Here is an 8,011-nt window from a genome sequence, read left to right as displayed (position 1 = left end):
GCGATTGCTTCTCTTCCTCTTCTGCCCAAGACCAGGCGCTAAGGTCTAATAGTCTTTTCAGCCACACACATACCCACACTGAGTCTTCTTGATGTTCTTGCCTTCCCAATTCCTCTGGACAGTTCTTGCCATAACCCCATTTCTCAGACAAAGGCTTAGGAGGGAAAAGAACCAAACTGTTTCCTGTGTTTGCCATTTTGATGTTGTCCATCCCCACACACCCAATCTCTTTCCCTGATGCTTCTTGTGCCAGTGTCTTGAACCTTCAGAATGGGGAAAAAACAAAAACAAAAGAACTCCTGGGTAGCTTGATACAGTTTCCTTATAAATCCGCATTGTTGCTTCTGGTTTATGGCCTTGAAGAAAATACCAGCCCCCACCCAAAATGCACCGCAGCCAAGTCGGCTAAAGGCGATGAGTGTTGGAGTCAGTAGGGGGCGCATTCCCTGCACTGGGTAAGGCTGCAGAGGGGGGAAGGGCCCCAGAGCTAGAACAGGATGTGCTTCACAGCGCCTTCTACAGACCATGGGAAAATGGACCCAGCAAGACACACTCACACACTCTTAGTTGGTGAGCTGACAGCAACATGGTGAAGGATCAAGTGAGTCAAGAGCAGTGATTTTATTTCTTTTAAAGAATTTACCCTGCGTTTTAGAAGTTCTCTCTTTTTACTTTTTCAAAACTGTTGACCCTTAGACAACCCACATTTGTTCTTGAGGAATCATCTTGGCACATCCTTGGTACACAGAAAGCCCCTTCTCTGGAATTCTTCCACCTTAAGCTTTGAATGTGTCACCATATCTTCCCAAGGTCAGATGGTAAAGGGAAAAGTTTAAAACCTCAGAGTAACAGGTTTGGGGGAATTGCTGATTACTTCCCTTCTTCATGGCCCCAACCTTTTCAGCTCTTTGAGAGTTGAAAATCCTTGAGGGATGTTAGATTTTAGTGGGGTAGCAATTTTCATAAGTATGTAGATGGGTGTCATGATTTGCAAAGCCTTGTTGGTAAACATCAAGCCCATGTTGAGTTCTTCATTGTCAGACTCAACAGAGTTGATTGTAAAGTTTTCTTTCTTTCCAACTTTGGACTTGCGGTTGCTGTTCATTATCTCAGTAGCCAACCGCCTTTGCAAAAGTGTTGACACCAGTCTTCTGTGAGCACCCACTTTCATAGGGTGTGTTGATTTCTATAGATTTTACTCCTCTTGTTATTTCCATAGGTGTGAGATGCACAATGCGAAACCTAGGCCCCAGCTTTTGCACCATGATGCACAGGGTTGTACTTTTTGTACTGAACTGATAGGTGGCCTAGTGGTTATGCCCTGTACTACCATTTTGAGGATCTGGACTCCGTTCCTGCCTTGCTCTTTGGACCACATTGTCAATTCACACCGGTGGGTATATTCATTTTGGAGGGTGGGAACTGCAGCAACAGGGAAGCCAGAGACTTCTTCCTCCTTGGTCACCACCAAAGCCAGCACTTCCAAAATTTCAGCCTAGCCACATTCCTCAAGGAACGGGTTAGAGCTGGTTGCAGATGTGGGTTCTGAACAGAGAAATGACTTGTGCCTTGTTTAAGAGAAAATTTTGAAGTTGCTAATATTGTTTTAATCGTTTGCATTCTGCACTCTTGTGTATAAAATATGTTAAGTATTCAATTACTGCTGTTTTGATGACCCAATCTCAAGAGTTGCTAAGCATTTAGAAACCTTAAAGATTCTCTGATCAGAACAGGCCTTTCCATGAACAGGTACTTGCTACCAAAGATGGATAGTGGTTGTTGATACTTAAGGGTACTTTTAAGACTTTGTTGCAGGTATTTTATAAAGATACACCAAGATAAATTTATGGGAAAATGAACTGGTGTATTCTTTGATACATAACCAGTTGGTCCTTAGGGGAGAATTTGCATTGGACATTTGCTACCAAGTAACATTTTGGTGAGTAAAAAGGAGGCAGCTTGGTTCAGGTATTCCACTAGAGACTTAACTAATTGCTTTTACAATTTGTTTAGTAATCAGAAGAATCAGATATATAATTTAAAGGGTATTGTAATCTTTAAATGCTTTTTAGTATTAAGTAGATATAATTTTGACTTGAATTTGTGTTTGATATAGAATTATACGACTTTTTAAATGAGTAATATGAATAGCATTTCTTTGAGGGTGTGTTGGAGGTGAAGTTTGTGAAGGTGCTTTCGTTTGATTTAGCAAATTATACGTAAGATATAATGTTAACCGATGTCCTTAGTGGTAATAGCCATTTTCCCCCTACGGGAAAACTTACTGTGAGCTCTTAAAAAGCATATATTCTGCACTTTCAAATGTTCCCTGATTTTGGCATTCCCTCTCCCCCCCACCAAAAAAAAAGAAAAGAAAAAAGGTCGAACAATTGGACTTGAAGGCTGGAATTTAGGTAAACTGTGAGGGTTCATTAAAAAGCCTCAATTAACTAGAGGGTGGGGAATGGGTATTCTATTTAATTGAACTTTAAGTAGAAGTTCCTTCTTTGTCTTGGCCCTTGTTGAAAATTTCCTAACACTGCCTTATTAGAGGCTGCTATACTTCGAACTAACTAAATCTTTGCTTTTTGGCTCTTATAGTCTCTGTGTAGGAAATAGAGGAGATTGGGCTATGAATCTCTAAAGACCCTTGTTCCTGTTTATTCTGAAAGTCATTGATTTTAAACATATCCACTGTGAATTTGTTTTGCTTAAATTTCTCTTTTTTTCCTTAAACCAGAGTGCAGGAAAAGTTCTAATACTATTTATATTAAAAATAAAACGCCACCATGTTGAACAGACTAAGTGTCAAGTAAGTTCTTGATTATTGTTATTTTGATGACCCAGTCTCAAGAGTTGCTAAGCTTCTAAAAACCTTGAACATTCTCTGATCAGAACAAACCTTTCCATGAACATGTACTTGCTCCCAAATAATCAGTAGGCTTTTATCAAGTAAAAATGAATTTTTATTTTTATTATTAACATACATGCCTACATTTATTATTTATATTTGATTGCTGAAAGCATAATTATATTAGGTACATTATATATTAAAGTAACTGCTTATAAATTTTGGAAAATGTTAAAAATAATTTTTAGAATTGTGAAATGTTAAATATTTAGCAATCTGGTGGTTAATATATTTAAGGTGATGTACACGTTTTGTGACTTCACATTTAATTGTGAAAATTTCAGTTTAACAAGGAACATAGAGCTATTTTGTTATAAAGGAGCAAGTAGGGATCCCTACCTTAGGGGAAAAAAAGAAAAACTTCAGAATTTAAGTAGTATTTTTTCTTTTGAGAACCATGCATAAATAACAAATTGCATAAGTTGTAGTAGACCTTGATTTTGTTAATGGCTGGGTGGGTGTATACATAAAATACAGTTCACTTTTTTAGTGTTGAAATGACATTAAATACAAATAAAAGGTGCAAATATTGGCGATAATGTTTGGAAACAATACATTTGTGCAGAGAAAAAATCAAATGTCGGAGTTTTTTTTACTCTGTTTAAATCTTAGATAAACTTTTTAAAAATGATGTGAAACTACAAAAGTTTTTTTGAAATTCTTATTAGAACCTAATTTGTAGTTTACATCAAGGTGCCCAGTACTGTTGTGTAATGAGCTACTTGTTCAACCTAGACTTCCAAAGGACTTTCACTTTTAAAGAATGTCATAAAGTCTGTTATGTCTTCCAGAAGGTAAAATATTTTCCACAAGAGTGTAACTTTCGTCTACTTGCCTAAGAGGCATGAACATTAAGAAAAATGTTGCTCACCTATGTAAATAATTTTAGTTAGATTCACAGAGCTTGATGTGTTATTAGCATCACATGAACTTACAAAATTTTTTCCTCCCCTAGTTTTGTGAGAACTTGTGGTATTAAGTCTGGAGCAAATGCCATGTTTGGCTGATGTGTACATATACATTTTATGTTGTTAGTTTGGAAACTTGGCATTTGAAACTGGTATGAACCAAAGCCCCACACTAATTAACTGAATTGGTATCTTGAATGTAGAGGCTGTTTCTTGTTTACATGTTGGCACTTTCCACCTTGATCGTTGAGACACTTTATAAGAACAGCCACCCATGTTTTGCCCAGCATGAGTGGCCACAGTTCCATGTGACTGCATTTTTGTTGTTGTTTGTTTGTTTGCCTGATCTTGTCCATTAGAAAGTGAGGAGAAGGATGATTGTGCTCCCTCAGCCTCTTACGGTCTTAGTACCCCTTATACCTTTGTTTTGGTCATGACCTACCTTTGATGTCTGCCAGTTTCGAGGTCGGCTTAAATGAGAATCCACATTCTGCCTCCCTGGAAAGAGAAGGCTCTCTACATATTCATAGGCCTCTTAGATTGGGATATATATATATCAACTTGATTATATGGGGATATGCGTGTATATATAGGAAGTCAAGGATAAAATGTGAGCCAACTATGTAAAGTGAGTTTTGATTTAGGGGTGCACATTTTTGTTCTAATACGTGTAAAATGCAAAATTCTTTTCACTGTTTCCGTGCTTGGTTCTCTCATCTCCATGTATGTGTTCCTGTCCTTTGCCTTTGGGACTTCTTTGAGATGCACTCACAGTCCTCTTTGGTTTTATTGATCCCTAGCTTAGTTCCAGGACAGCAGCGAGAGAAATCCTGATATCTCAAGAATTTTAGCAGTGTTCCAGAAATAAAGGTTTGGAAATTAAGAGAAGAGCATAAAAGACTTTGAATAGAATTACCAAGGGAAGGCTGCCCTGAACATATGCCACAGTTTAAGATTGAGTTATCATTCAAAAACATGCACGTGATCTGTAAGAGACTCCTGCATTGACCATCTCTTAGAATTAAAAATAAATCCCTCCACATCCTAATTTCTTTACCAGTAAGGGTATATAGATTTGTACTTGAGTCACTTAGCTTTGGGTTGTTTGTGTTTGTTACTTCTCATATGACTTGGTTGATGTCTTTAATAAGGATGAACTATAAGTGTACAGGCCCCCTTGCTGGCCTTTATGGTATTATAATATTAATAATACTGGTGTCATTTTTCTAAGCACTTCATAAACCATTCTCAGTTCTCTCAGGACTGATTTCACAAGTAGGGAAATCAAGGCACTACCGTGTGCAGTGATGAAGTGAGCCATGGAATATGTCTGGGCTGGTTCCCAGGTCTGTGTTTGGAACACAGGCTTTTATAGGGCCCCTGTGAGCTGTTTGGCTAATGAAGACCCACATGAGTGCTTCATAACTTCTTAGTGATGTTTTGTGCTTGGATGTTAGCTAACAGCCAAGGATCCCAAGTGGGCTCCGCAGTTAAAGCAGTTAGCTTCACTAGCTTCTTTACCAGTGAATTGTGCTGGTGGTAGTTAGTTGAAGTAGCAACTGTATAAGGTTTGAAGTTGCCTGTATAAGGATCTAAAAAGAAAGTTTGTTTATGGTCCATTGCTTTTCCCAGTGTTTTGGTTTAGGGCAGTCTTGTTCCTTCTCTCCTCTGAGCAGTTATTTTTGCTTAGACAGATAATTGCTGGCTTTTGCCCTCTGCCTTTTCTTTTTCTGAACCCTCTATGCTCCATTTAAGAGCTTGTGCAACCTGTGCTTCTCTTGAAAATCTGTAAGGCTTTCCTTTTCTGATGGGAGCTGGCAACAATTGAGGACCTATATGAGTGGTCTCTTGAAACTTGATATATCTGAAGAAACTTCTATCTAGTGGAAGTGTGGTGGAATTTATTAAATGTACGTTTAAGTCAACAATTAGAATTCTTGCTCTTGTGAAAGATATGAACTGAGACTGGGTGTGTCCTAATGCAGGGAGTGCTTAGAATCCTGGTTTGAGATCAGAAAAATATAAATAAAACTTCTGTGGAAAGTAAGGATTGAGCCATCAAGTGGCAAAACCTGCTCTAAGAATAATGCTTTCGCTTAAGCCTTGACTCTAGGAGATAGCTTAGAAAAACGTGAGAAGGTGATTCAAATAAATTACATATTTTGTTGCTCAAGAATGGTGAGAAAAATATATTTCCCATTACTATGGGAAAATTATTTTGAGTAGTTTTGAGACAGCATGGAACACTTATTAAGGGATTGAAAATAACCTACTTTTTGTCTTAGGCCATTTAGATGAAGACCAGTAGCATGCTTCTGGAATGGTTATAAATGGACATATCTGGATGTTCTCTTAGGCCTGCTCGTTAATTGATTTCCCTTTTTCACACTTCTCTTAAGCCAGGTTGTTCACCTGTATTGACAGCAAGCAGCACTAAGCCTATGGAGTTCTTATGTAGGCAGCATGGTGTTGGAATCACTCCCACAGTATGTCTTGCTGGAATGCCTATTTAAAATGGAGTAAATTGGGAAATGCTTCCCATCTCACAGTCTCCCTGAAGCTAGATTGGGATGTTAGAGATGCTCTCAATCCTTTTTGTCCTTTTTTAAGTAGTGAGGTATCTTTCCCCCTTTCAAATAAAATTTTATGTGAACTCTAGTATATAAAACTGATTAAAGGGGCAGCTTTCACATTGTCCCTTAAATGTCAACTTCTCCTCCATCTATATATATCTCTTACAGTCTCTCAGCACACTCTGAGAAGTACACCCTGAAAACCGTTGGTTCCATTAGTGTTCTAGAAGTTCTGGTGGTCACAGCTAGGGTTCTTGTCTGAAATCTAAATACTCAAAAGCAACAGGATAAGCAGCAGCCATAATAACAGTTCCTAGTTGTAGGCACTAGTTTTTTAGTCTGAAAGCCTTAAAAGAGGAGTAACCCAAATTTTATATTATATAAATATATATATATATTTAATGAGCAGACTCTAGGTCACATCTTTGTATTTCTAAGAAACCTAGGTTTATTTTGGGTACTTGCGAATGTTCTATTGCATAACCGTTATAAGTGCCACAGAGCTTGTAAAGTTAGTATGCTAACTCTAACATGAATGGCTCACACAAATATATAAAAAACACTCTTACGTGTAAGTATAAATGCACATTGTCATGTGTACAGGAACAGATGTGTGGCAACCACATCTGATTCTCAGGAATAATGATAGTATGTGCTTTTTAAGAGATTATATCCTGGTATGAACTCATAGATTTCAGAGTGATTGCTCCAGTATCTGACCTGGTTTAAGGTAATAATAATAATAACTGCTTTAAGTATTAATTGGCATCATCTTATTTAATCCTTCTGACATTTGAACAGTAGAATGGTGTTATACTGGTTATACTATAGGAAACAGACCTCCAGAAGTAAAGTAAGATTTTTAGAGTCACAAAGCTAGTAAGTGGCAGAGCAAGGATTTAAACACAGATCTGTCCAGCTCTAGAGCTGTATTCTTTCTTACTACATTGTACCATCTTTTCTAGCAGGGGAAAGCTTTACTGTACTATGTCACCCTACTTATTATAGAAGTTTAAAGTTATGAGGGAAAAAATCTTTACACGTGGCTGAGAGGTAACCTAAATATTTGTTCATGAAACCAGTGTAGTCCTACTGGAAAACACAAATTTTGATGTTGGCTATAGACTTTATACTTAAACTTTTTCTCCCCGTCCTTGTGCTGTCATTTCAGTATCTTGTTACCTTATACCTAAAGTTCTGGCTATTTTGCAGATGTTTCAGATTGAGTAGGTAGGTCTGGAATGGGTGTGAGCTCCCTCAGGTGATTGTCACAATGGCTAGGTCTGGTATCCACTCTTCTACTTAATCTACTTACTCCAGACCTTTTTTAATGGGACCTGCCAAACACAACCAGATTAATTCTCTCAAAGCGCCATTAAAATTGTATCACTTCTCTACTCCAGTAACTGCAGCATCTCCTCAGTGCCTGCTAGACATGGCAGCAGGCTCTAGCTTCACACTCAAGGCCTCCATTCTATCCCCATCCTGCCTTTCCAGCCTTGTCATTTATTACTACTCAGAAGCTTGACACAGCAGCCATTCTGACTCTCTGCAGTAGTTCCTAAAACTCCTTGCTTTTCCACCTCTGGAAGTGTGCCAGTGAGACTTTTTTTTTGCAG

General features: G+C 38.0%; 1 protein-coding gene across 2 annotated transcripts in view; it reads left to right on the top strand.

Annotated features, from left to right (window-relative positions):
* ADNP (activity dependent neuroprotector homeobox) overlaps positions 1–8,011 on the top strand; it is a 30,099-nt gene that overhangs the window by 850 nt on the left and 21,238 nt on the right. The window contains exon 1 of one of the 2 annotated variants that reach the window (XM_030839093.2): positions 1,220–1,393. The exons of the other annotated variant lie outside the window; for it this stretch is intronic. The gene's annotated coding sequence lies outside the window, so the exon portion shown is untranslated. Of the gene's footprint in view, positions 1–1,219; positions 1,394–8,011 lie in introns of those variants that run through there. 2 annotated transcript variants of the gene reach the window in all.

Source organism: Globicephala melas, chromosome 15, assembly GCF_963455315.2.
Source record: "Globicephala melas chromosome 15, mGloMel1.2, whole genome shotgun sequence".
Lineage (NCBI taxonomy): Eukaryota > Metazoa > Chordata > Mammalia > Artiodactyla > Delphinidae > Globicephala > Globicephala melas.
This window is presented reverse-complemented; position numbering and strand designations above follow the sequence as displayed.